The sequence below is a fragment of the Macaca thibetana genome, chromosome 2 (genome assembly GCF_024542745.1).
Source record: "Macaca thibetana thibetana isolate TM-01 chromosome 2, ASM2454274v1, whole genome shotgun sequence".
Classification (NCBI taxonomy): domain Eukaryota; kingdom Metazoa; phylum Chordata; class Mammalia; order Primates; family Cercopithecidae; genus Macaca; species Macaca thibetana.
The window spans coordinates 40,312,604-40,324,032 of record NC_065579.1 but is presented as its reverse complement, the minus strand read 5'-3'; positions in this window follow the sequence as shown (position 1 = coordinate 40,324,032).

The following is an 11,429-nucleotide window of genomic DNA, read 5'->3' as shown; positions in this document are numbered from 1 at the left end:
GCCTTTGAAACTGGAGCAGATGTCATAAGTAAGTCTGAGAACAGCTTCATTCTGGTGGTGGGAAATAAGGAGATGCATTTGGCCATGAGAGTGAAAGCAAAGTGAAAATGGGGCAATTAGGACATTCATCTAATAAGTTTAGCTGAAAATAAAGAAGATTTAGACAAGTAAGCAAAAATATGGGTGTTCTGTGATGTTTTAAATAGAGGGGTGACTTTTTTCTACTTGAAGGAAGAAAGGAAGAGTCCAGGACAGAAGGAAAAACTAAAAATAGTGGAAAGACGAGCAGTGAATGTGGGCCGAAGTAATAGTGTTCAACACAGACTAATCCTGCTTCCTACTGTTTATCACTGGGAAGAAAGAGAGAGAGAGAGAAGAGAGGGAATAGATTTTTCTACTCAAACATCACATGGTTCTTCCATTAAAACCCAGTGCGGCTTGAGTCTTGCTTTTGCACTTATTGACCATATGATCTTACTGCAATTACTTAGCCTCTTGAAACTATGTCTTCTGGACAGTGAAGATAATACCGCCAACCTTGCAGGAGCACCTTAAAAATTAGAGGTAATGAATATAAAACACAAGTGACTTTGTAGGTAATCAATAAATGATAGTTACTAGGTTATTAGTAGATCATACTAACATTACATCCCCTAATCTCATAAGAAATTTTCTTGAAATTAATGTACTTGTCTTTAAACATGTATTTGAAAAATTGTTTAAGGAGATCTTGTAAGGGATAATTTTTAATGTAAATATAATATATTCCATACCGAAAGATGAAGATGGCAATCATAAGATCAGGCTAGCAACTTTGGTGCCCTGTTATCCTTCCATAATATAGGTACATTGAACACAGGTGATTCCACAATAAAGGTAGTGATGAGTTGAAAAGGGGCTATAATTCTTAATAGTAACAACAATAATGATGATAATAATAATGGAATATTATCAGAACTGGAGTTCTACTTAATTGAAGCTTCTGATTAATTTCAGGCAGATCAGATAACCCTTATCATTTCTACATTTGTCAAATATCATTCCATAACATGTGCACCTGCTAGATGTCTATTAAGTGTCATCAATAGGACATAATTTGATCTTTCTTTGATAATTCAGGATCCTACAGTGCCACAGGTGGTCATTACAAACGTTAATAAGAAGTACAGTTCTGTAGGGGGAAATTAAGAAGATTGAAGGCATTAGACTGATTTAGTGCTCACCCCAGGGTATCACCTCTTTATAAAGACACATTTTCACTAAAATGTATTTCTTCTAAAAGAAATTCCAGCTTGTAATGGAAGTTTGTTGTACTCTGGCTAATCTAATTCTCCCTAAGTGGTGTTTATTTCCCTAAGCCACATGATGTTTCTCCGGAAGTCAGTTCTATTTTCTGCCAGGCTCTGGGTTCAGGGGCATTCTCATTTGGTGCTATTAGCTACTTTCTTCCCTAACTTATCACCTTGTCCTAGTTGGGCCCATTATTGAATGTACATTATTGCAATGAAGCAAAATTAAAATATCAGCATAGAACTTTTGTTTAGATAACTAATTATGTGCAATTAGAATTTTTGTGAAGTGTTTTGACATTTTTACAAGCTTGTACTGGGAAGAACTAATTTGCATTTCAATATAGAAATTTACTAGTTGAGAATTCACACCAAGAAGACAGAATCAAAGATTATTTCTGGCAGTGACAGCACTGTAAGGACAGCATGTCTTAGTTGAACAACAGCTTTTTAAGCAACAACCTAGACGCACACAGGTTTCTTCTTCCCAAGTGACTCTAACAGGCTTATAGTCTTCAGCTGAACTGTTTAGGAAGGTTCATCACAGAGAAAGTTTATAAGCTGTTTGAAAAAAAAAAATAGTTTTATGACAAGAAAGGTAATGTTTTATTGTTAATGTTTTTGCTAAACTACATCATTTCTGTGCTGATTCAAATGTTTTCCCAAATAACTTTTGGTGTTCAGCATCACTGCGTTTTCTGTCCCAAACTCTAAATCCATCTTTCAACTGGAAACATCAGTTTCCATAAAGTTCAAAAGGATGTTAGTGAGTTTCTGCAGTGAAGAGATTTCTCATATTTAAAAAATTAAATCACAAGCCCGTTAGGTCTGGGGACCACATATCCAGTAGAGTCATTTTTACAAGGATAAATCAAGTCACAAGCATGCCATCACACACGGTACCGGGTTGCCACATTGTTTTATTGGCAAAATTTTTAATTAGGTCTGATATATTAAGAATGCATCTTGTAAATTCACTTTTCCAACAACTCTCACCCAATAGGTTCCCAAAGTTTATTCGAGATCTCAGAGAAATGACAAACAGGCACTACAAATTGTCTACCCAAAACCCTCTTGACATTTTCAGTCACCAAGGAGCCCCATTAGCCTAGAAGTGAAAGAGTAGAGAGAAGACTCATTTGTGCCTGTAGTTGGGAAAATGCAACTTCACTTTGGGATGAATTTGCAGCATTTTACATGCCCACAAGACGGCAGTATTGCCCCAGGATGTTAATGCAACCACCAGGGAGCCTCCTGGACAGCTGGCTGCTGAGCCTGAACTAGGGGAACGTTTTGAATACTGGTGAAAAACCAAACAGACACCAAGCCCAGGAGTGACGAGGGTTGCACAGGGAATGTAGGAATCTGGGAAGAAGAAATCTGGATCAGCTTCCAATTCAAGGATTGTGTTTGTAGAAATAGTATAATTTTATACATCCAGGTGCTGGCCACTTTTTCAGAAAGTGAAAGTTACGGGCCTTTTTGATTTTGAATTACATTTTCCTATGGTTTCTCCTATCATTGTCTAGAAAGCAAACTGAGACCAGGGATTTCTTCTAGAAAGAAAGCTTCAGGGCAAAACCATACATAACCCTGACTCAAAAGAATTAATCATTGGAAGACAATAATTTTTCAAGAAAAGCATAAATTAAAAATAAAAAAGCATAAATTAAAACATATATTCATATTTATCAGGGTAGATTTCTTTGTCTTCTTGAGTTTTTTAATGTTTTGTGGCATTAATAGACGTTAGCATCAGTTACCTTTACTATTACTACTTTGGATGATTAAAGTATTGCTGGACATGGTAGTTTCTTTTTAAATTTCTTAGTTTAAATATATGCCTGGATGTAGAATTTCAACACTTGGGAGGCTCAGTGGTGTGTGTGCAAGTGTGTAACTGGGCTTCTGTGTCATGCTGGGAAATTTATTGTAGAAAGGCCAAGACAGTTCTTAGTGCCTTTGGATCCTCTCCATTCCCCATCCTCCAGCTGTCCCATCTCTGGGTACCTACAGAACAGAAGGATTTGTCAACAGGAAGGCAGCGTCCAGCAACCCTCAATCAAACCATATTGGTTGTATTTTCCACAAGAAGTGTCCTGCTTATATCCTACGAAGAAAAAATTCTGGGCCCTTTTGGTTAAGTGGGATGGGTTACCAGCAAAACTCAGCAATTATCTTGCTTTGACAGGGGCTGGTTAGGTCAAGCAATGTGACAGCATAGGCACTGAATGTGACAGGGCTGATACTGAGAAAATCAAAAGAAAAAAAATCAAGAAAGTACTTAAAAAATGTATCATATAAAGTTAGACTAAAATTTTAAAATAGCAACACTCTGTATTGACATTATAAATTGACGTACCCCTTTAAAAAAAAACAAAATGCAAAAGACTTAAGCATTTTTCTAGACTTTGCCCTAGTAAGAGTACTGATGAGAATTACTCTAAGAGAATAATTTCGTGGTGGGTGGCGGGGGAAACACATATACCAAAACATACACATAAGTTCTTTCACTTGTACCATTTCTTTAAGTTGTTTGGTACCACCCACAACCCCCTGAAAAAAAAGAAAAAAAAAGAGCCATTTGCAAAAATATTCTTTGTAGTATTTGTAATTCTCAAAAATTGAAAAAATTAAATGCTGAACATGATGATAAAATAGTGATTAGATATTTAAGGTAGACCTAGCTACTGGATGAAACATTACAAGGTATTAAAAATAAGTATAAATACCATTTAGTAACATTTAAAAATGCTAATTTTATGAGGTATAGTGAAAATAATGATCTGCAATGGGATAAGGAATAGCCCTGCTAGGTCAGGGCTATTCCAACTGTAGCAATGGGGCTTCTCTCTAAACAGTACCTGGTGCCCAGTATGTTCAGGGGGCAGCAAATAGATTCAGGGTATAGCCGTGTCTCTAGAGAGAGTCCTGTAATCAGTATCTGTCTGCCCAGTGAGTACACTTTTGCTTTGCTGTAGAACTGAGCTTGGTGTTAGGATATCCATGACAGGGACTTCAGCTTCCAAGTAAATGGCTATATGGTCTCAGTCATGCTAAGAACTCTCCTGTATTCCTGAATGCAATCTGCAAAATGGAAACAAAGAAGTCACAACTGTCCCCCAACTTCTCCCCTCTCACCTGGCAGTGATTTGAGTTAGTGAACAACAACAACAAAAATGCTATAAGCAAGCAAAGGGGAATCAACTTTACTCTTTCTATCAAATAGCATCCACTTTGCACATTATCAACTTTATGGATTACATAGGGTAAAAACATGGTTTCTCCATGACTGACTCCCCTCCTCCCACCATCTAACGGACCTCTTATCATCCTCCACTTGCTACCTACACAGACTGCAAACAGTTTTCACATTAGTCAAAATCATACGCAATTAGTGAGGTAAGCTGGTTGAAATATAAATCATATCACATATTCCAAAGACAAATATTAATGATTTATGGATAGGGTTATGGGTTCTTCAGGAGGGTATTTTTGTCAGGTCTTTACAGGACTCCAAATAATTGATAGTTAATTGTATATTGATTTTTGTGCAGATACAGTATAATATAAGCTGATAAAATTCCAGGTTCCTAACCACATAGCCATCAGAGTCAGAGTAATAGGACAGGCAAAGCAATAAGACTGGAGGAGGTTGCCCTGACTCAGCAAGCTCCCTTCAGCATGTCAGTCTTACCCTGAGACACAAAATGGCTTCTCCAACTTTACTTGCTAACGATCCTACCTTGGCTGCAACCACTCCATGGGGTGAACAGTTAGTATGAAGACACTTCAGATCAATTGTGGTTGTCTACAAATGTCAGTGAGAGAGACTTTTATAATTTTGTGAATATTTATTATTTCCTATGTAAATGAGAATAAATATTATAAATTATTCTGAAAAGGTTAATTCTGTCTTTGTAACCAACTTGGATAAAATAGGAGTTGTGGGTGAGTTATTAAAATAATTCCAAATGCCATCTAGCTTTTATAGAGAGGCTTTTTTTCCTCTACTTTCAGCAGAAGAGATACTTGAATTTTGTATTCTTCAAATACTAGTCATGTTTAATCCTTGCCAAGTCTTGAGGTATGCGTAGAAAATTGACAGCGGTGCAGGTAGGTTGTGGATTAGGTGCTATTTCAATTAAAAGTGTCATGGTGGTCCCCTGCTACTTACCTGTGCATGGTTTGCTCATGGGGGAATGGATTAGTGGGTGGGATGGAGTTAAAGATTAGTGGCCAGAAGAAAAATGGATAATTGGGCTGAGCTTGAGAAAGTCACCTTCCAGGGACTATTACCAGTGCCATGTTGCTCTTAAGAGGGCCAGGCTTCAAATAGCAGCCAAATTCCCAGTAATGAGCCAGCATCTAGAAAGAAAGAGAATTAGAAAAGAAACCAAAAACAGGCATCACTTTCCTAGATTAAGTTTCTTTTCCTTTTATTGCAGTGGTTTTATACATGAATGGGCTACATTTGCCTCTGCAGCCAAAATAATTTCCATGTTACATTCTGCTTATGGCAAATGAATTGGAACTCAAGCCCTTAGAGTTTAAAGAGCTATTACAGCTCTGTGTGTGAGCCAGGACTGTGGGGCTGCATGCATCAGTAAATCACCACTGTGCTCTTGTTTGGTCCAGGGCCAAGAATGTAACCATCTTCCAGAAGGTAATGGAAGATTCCAAAGGTCTGACTTATTAGCAAATTCAGGACACAAAAATCACATGCATTTTTTAAAAAGTCAATTCAAGAGAGTTAAAAAACATTACTCTGGAAACGAGGGTCTTTCTGTGCCAATCCAATGATTAGCCAATGGTCTGTGCATAACTTTCATTCACAAACACCGAGGAGATTTACTCCAGGCCTCTCTGCCATCTCCCCCATATTGATAAGTAGGTTAAATCATGTTTTAGTATCCTGTTCAAAGAAACGTATGCATGGAGGGCTCCCCTCTGCATTCTCACCAAATTTTCTTTTTGCTTTTTAGAAATTGTGCTTGGAATGGAGGGATAGTGGAAGGAATGACTGGTCTACTTTATTTAAATTAGGAAGTATTTTAATTAAAAAATATGGAGATCATTAAGACCAGCATATCAAACCCATGTATTCAGCACTAAACATTCTGTTAAAGTTAATAAAGTTAACATTTTCTTATAAAATTTTTTAAGAAATAAAAGATTAAAATTAAATATTAAATCCTCCATTTTGTTCATTTTGGTGACATTCTCTTTTTTCCTCCCTAAATAAAATCACTGTCATGAATTTGGTGTGTGCCTGGTGGATGTGTTTATACTTTACCATATACATAAATGTGTTCATAAATAATGAATTTTGGGGTGTTTTATAAAATTACATAGATGCATGCTCTTATATCTTGTAATGATCTTCAGCTTGAATTTCTTCTGAATTTTTTTTATCTCCATCTATGTGCCTATGGATCTGGTTAATTTATTTCATACACTTAATACTGCCATGCAATAGTCCATCCTATAGACTATATCATAATCTCTCCATGTTCCTATTCTTGGACATTGGATTATTTTCCTTCTTTTTAATCTCTACAATTTTGCTAAAATGGACATTCTTGTTCATGTTTCCTTGTGCAAATGCATAGGGTTGGCTACATACTTTGTGGACCCAGTGCAAAATGAAGCTGGCCCTTCTGTTCAAAATATAGGAAAAAAGTGCCATTAAAGGTATAAAAGCTAAGGCCTTTTCCTTTCTTCCACGATCTCTCTCTTCACTTGTCATGACTTGTCTGTGTTTCTTTATTTGTCATCCTAATGTTCTAAGAAAAATTTAAAAAGTAAGCTATTATCATAAATCTTACCATTCATCTTTATATTGTGCAATACCTGTTTTAAATGCAAATATAAGCATATTTAACTTGTATGTAAAATCATGGAAATGATACAACTTGCATTTTGCAGCTCATAAATGTGTTTGTATTTCATTCTCACCAGAAGAGTGGAAATGCTGCAAAATGAACCCAACTGTTTTTATTTCATTTCTTAACTCATGCACAGTCTACCAACACTCTTCTACCAACACTCTCTACCTTTGACTTACTGATGAATAAGGAAGAACTGAAAGAAAAAGGGATTGTGAGATGCCCAATCTTTCCCTTTCCTTCTCTGCCATCGTTTTCAGTGTACGTGGTTGGCAAATACAGGAAGAACTTGAGTTAGAAAAAGTACAACAGGGTTCCTTGGTTGTTCATAGTTTTTGGTTTGTCAATCCCTGTTTCTGCATTTGAAGCAAGTTCGGGTTCAAAGGCAAAGAGTGGCCTCTTCAAGTATTTACCTCCCCACTTACCCAGTTGAAGACATAACAGACTTACCTTGTTCTTGCCCTGAGTTCTGTTGAACTCCCACACTTCATGGGTCCACTGGGATTCTGTGCTCATGGGACATCCTGAATACTATACATGAACAGGGCAGCAAGATGTGGAGGACATGCGTTTTGCACTCATCTCCTCCGTTCACGACATGCTGCAGTGCCCCGGCAAACATCACTTAAAGCACAAGTTCAAAAGTAAAACTATTAAGAACTTCCAGACAGTGAAAGCAGAGCATTAAACCAAGCACAGGGCCCTTCTGAGAGCAGAACTCTGTGTCCATGAAGCTGGCCCTACACTTGCATGAGCATTTCTTTGTTAGATATGTCTAGAAGCGGGTTCCTGGGTGGTGATGCACATTGTCGATTTTTACCTGATACTGCCAAAATGATTTCCATAATGTCTTTACAAATTTATACTGATACCAGTAATTTGTGAACATTTCCATTGGTTCATATTCTCACTCATGCATAATAGTGACCTATTATTTAATTTTTGCCAATTGTGTTATGTTTGCTGTTATTTCCCTGTTGGATTGAACACTTTTTTTATTTGTTTATTCTGAGGGTGTGGGTTTCTTTTCTGTGACCTTGTTGTTCTATAATCTTTGCCCATTTATCTACTAGGTTGTCTGCCTTTGGCTATTGATTTGTAGGAGTTTTTTAAAAATTTGTTTCTTAATACATTCTCAATACTAATCTCAACTGTTGTAAGTCTTGCTAATATCTTCTCTCAGGCTACTTCTCTCCTTTTAACTTTGTAAGCTGGGTTTTTTGTTTTACAAAAATTAAATTTGGAGGTAGCTAAGTTTATTTATGTTTTCCATTATTATTTGTATTTTTTGGTGTCTTCTCTGTCCTAAGATATTCTCCTATATTTTTTTCTAATAATTTAAAATGTTTAATTTTTTCTCTTTTAAGCTTTAGATACTTAAGCCATCTGGAATTTATTTTTTGTGTATGAGATGAGATAGGAACTTAGCTTTATTTTAATATTGAAAGTCAGTTACCCCAACACCATTTATTAGTCTATCACTTCCCTGACTGATTTTCATTGACCTGTTTCTCAGGATTCCTATATCATTTCACTGACCTATTTATATTTCTCACTTACTTAGCAGAGCTTTTAATGAGTCTTCATATTTGGTTGAGTGAGAACCTAGAACTTTTAAATAGCACATTTTATTCATTTAAAAAAATGCAGAAGCAATAAAACAGAACCAAACAAGTTTTCTTACTTTTCAGGATGCATTAAGAAATTCTTCAACCTACACAGCGTGAAAACACAATGACTTTGAAATCAGACAGACTTGAGTTCTTATCCCAGCCTTGTCATTTTCTGGCTGTTTGAACTTGGGGCATGTTTCTTAACCTCTGAGGCTAAACTCTCTAATCTGTAAAATGGGGATAATAAGATCTACGACTCAAAGCTATTGAGAGGATTAAGCGAGTTAAGTGCCTGGCACAACCTAAACACTCAGGAAATATTACTTTTCTTCCCCTTTCCTGTCCTTGAAAAGAGCTGTGTGTTTCTTGGTTATTCTATTCACTTATGGACTCTACAAAGGACGACTGGAGGTTGCTTAAAGGCAAAACAAAATCCATCCCAGGTTGATGATTTGATTCAGTCACCTTCTTGGAACCCAAATAATTGCCTGAGCTTTTGGAAGAGCAGAAGCTGCAAGGATGTCCTCAAGTGGTTCAGCAGCTGGCAGCTGTTTTTATTATTAATTAAATGGCACAAACAAGTCGTAATAAAACCAGAGCCAATCAGTCACCCTCCCCCCAATTATATAAACTCAGCTCTCCTGACAGGTGCTGAAAAGATCAAAAGGACTGGGAATCAATAGGATTAAGAGTTTGAAATTCTAACGTCTTACCCTCAGTGAGTCTGGGACCTCCAACTCTGGTATTGCTCAGACAATAACATTTCCTCAGATGGGGAGGAATTCTTTAAACTAATACACCTTGAAACCTGGGATGGGGGTGAGAACATGCTTGGAATTTTATCATGTCCAGGTAGAAACCTAAATTGAAGTGGCTGTTCTGGAAGATCAAAGGAAAAAAATGCATCAAGAATAAATACATGACAAATCTGGCTCCTGCAAAAGAAGAAAGCTAATGGGCCTAATGAAGCAGGTGGTCAGGCCCTCTCTAGTAGCTTCCAACATGTGGGGTACACTTCTTGAGAGAAACAAGCCATAGGTGAGTCACCGAGCATGCTGAGTGTGTGCAGGTCACGATCTGAGCATCATGTGATGGAATGGAGGGCCCAGGTGGGAGGGTGTTGAAGGCAGATGCCGTAAGGAAAGGAATCTGCCGCTGCAGCTGTAGAGGACAGTGGCCACTTGTCTCCTGGAACCACCACTGTGCTTCAATAGCTACCACAGAATGAGCATCAGGAGAGAGAGACATGAGGTAGTGAAGAGAGGCTTTGGGAGCAGACCTGTGTGCAAATCCTGACTCCAGGTTTTGCTAGCTGTATGACCTTAGCATTTTCTGAGCCCTGGGTTCTTCATCTCCTCGAAGGGGGAAATAATTTCAATTTCAAAGTGTTGCTAGAGAGTAAACTGAAATGAGATATCACCTAGAGGAGAGGCTCAATAAATGTGCCTATTAGCATCTTGCACATGGAGGGGTTGCTTGTGTTTCAGGGTCCTGGGGGACAGGGAGCCCCAAGTTTTACTCCTTCCCAGAGTTGCAACAAGCCTCTTATTTCCTGGGTCCTCCCGTTCCGCGTGAGTTGGTTCTACCTCAGCACATTTCTCTTTTCCTCCCTGCCTCTCAGCAAAACCACCCCATTCCTAGTTGTCTCCACTACTGTGTATGCAGAGTCTCACCTATGTGTGAATCCTGAACTTAACAGTCTGTAAATGGGATGTTTGTGACTCAGAACCATGGTCATGGCATTCTAAATGGCATTCTAAATCAGTGTCTCCCTGGGACAACCTGACTCAGTAGGTTGAGGGAGAGCTTCGGAATCTGCATTTAACGAGTAGCTCTAGATCCTTGCTATCAGTGCGTCTAGCAGCTTGGGCATCCATCACCTGGGAGCTTGTCAGAAATACTGAATCTCAGGATTCACCTTTGACCTACTGAATCAGAAGCTGCATTTAAAAAAATACCCAGGTAGGGTTGACAGATAAAATACAGGCCACCAATTAAATTTGAATTTCAGATAAGCAATGCATTTGTTTAGTATAAGCATATTCCATAAGTACATCTGTATTTTTATTTGCTAAATCTGGCAACCGACTCTTTGGCATTTTTATGTACATTAAAGCCTGAGAAGCATTGGTCTAGATCAGTAAATCCCAAACTTTCCATGCTTCAGAAGCACCTGTGGAGGCCTTGTTAAAACCCAGATTGCTGGGCCCCACCCCCAGAAGTTTTGATTCAGTAAGTCTGGGCAGGGGCTTGAGAACCTGCATTTCTAACAAGGTCCCAGTTGACGTTGGTACACACTTTGAGGATCACAGCTCTGCATGATGGCTGGATTCCCAAGTCAGCCCACCAAGGTCTTGGCAATTCCTACAACTTAGACAAGATAAGGGCTGAAGTTCCCTCCAACACTCATATCTATGCATGAAGAGAAAAAGAGTAACAGTCTGATCAGCCAACAGCTTAAGCTGCCTGACAACCCTTTATAACAAGGTCTGTAAGGACAAGTGTGGCTGACCACGTGGACTGCCAGGAGCTCATCTTCTCCTGACTTTGTGTATCCTCCCTGTTTCCAAGCTACTGGTGATAGTTCCAAGAGCATAAAGGGGAAGAATGGGAGGGCTGGGAATAGATGGAGTCAAAGC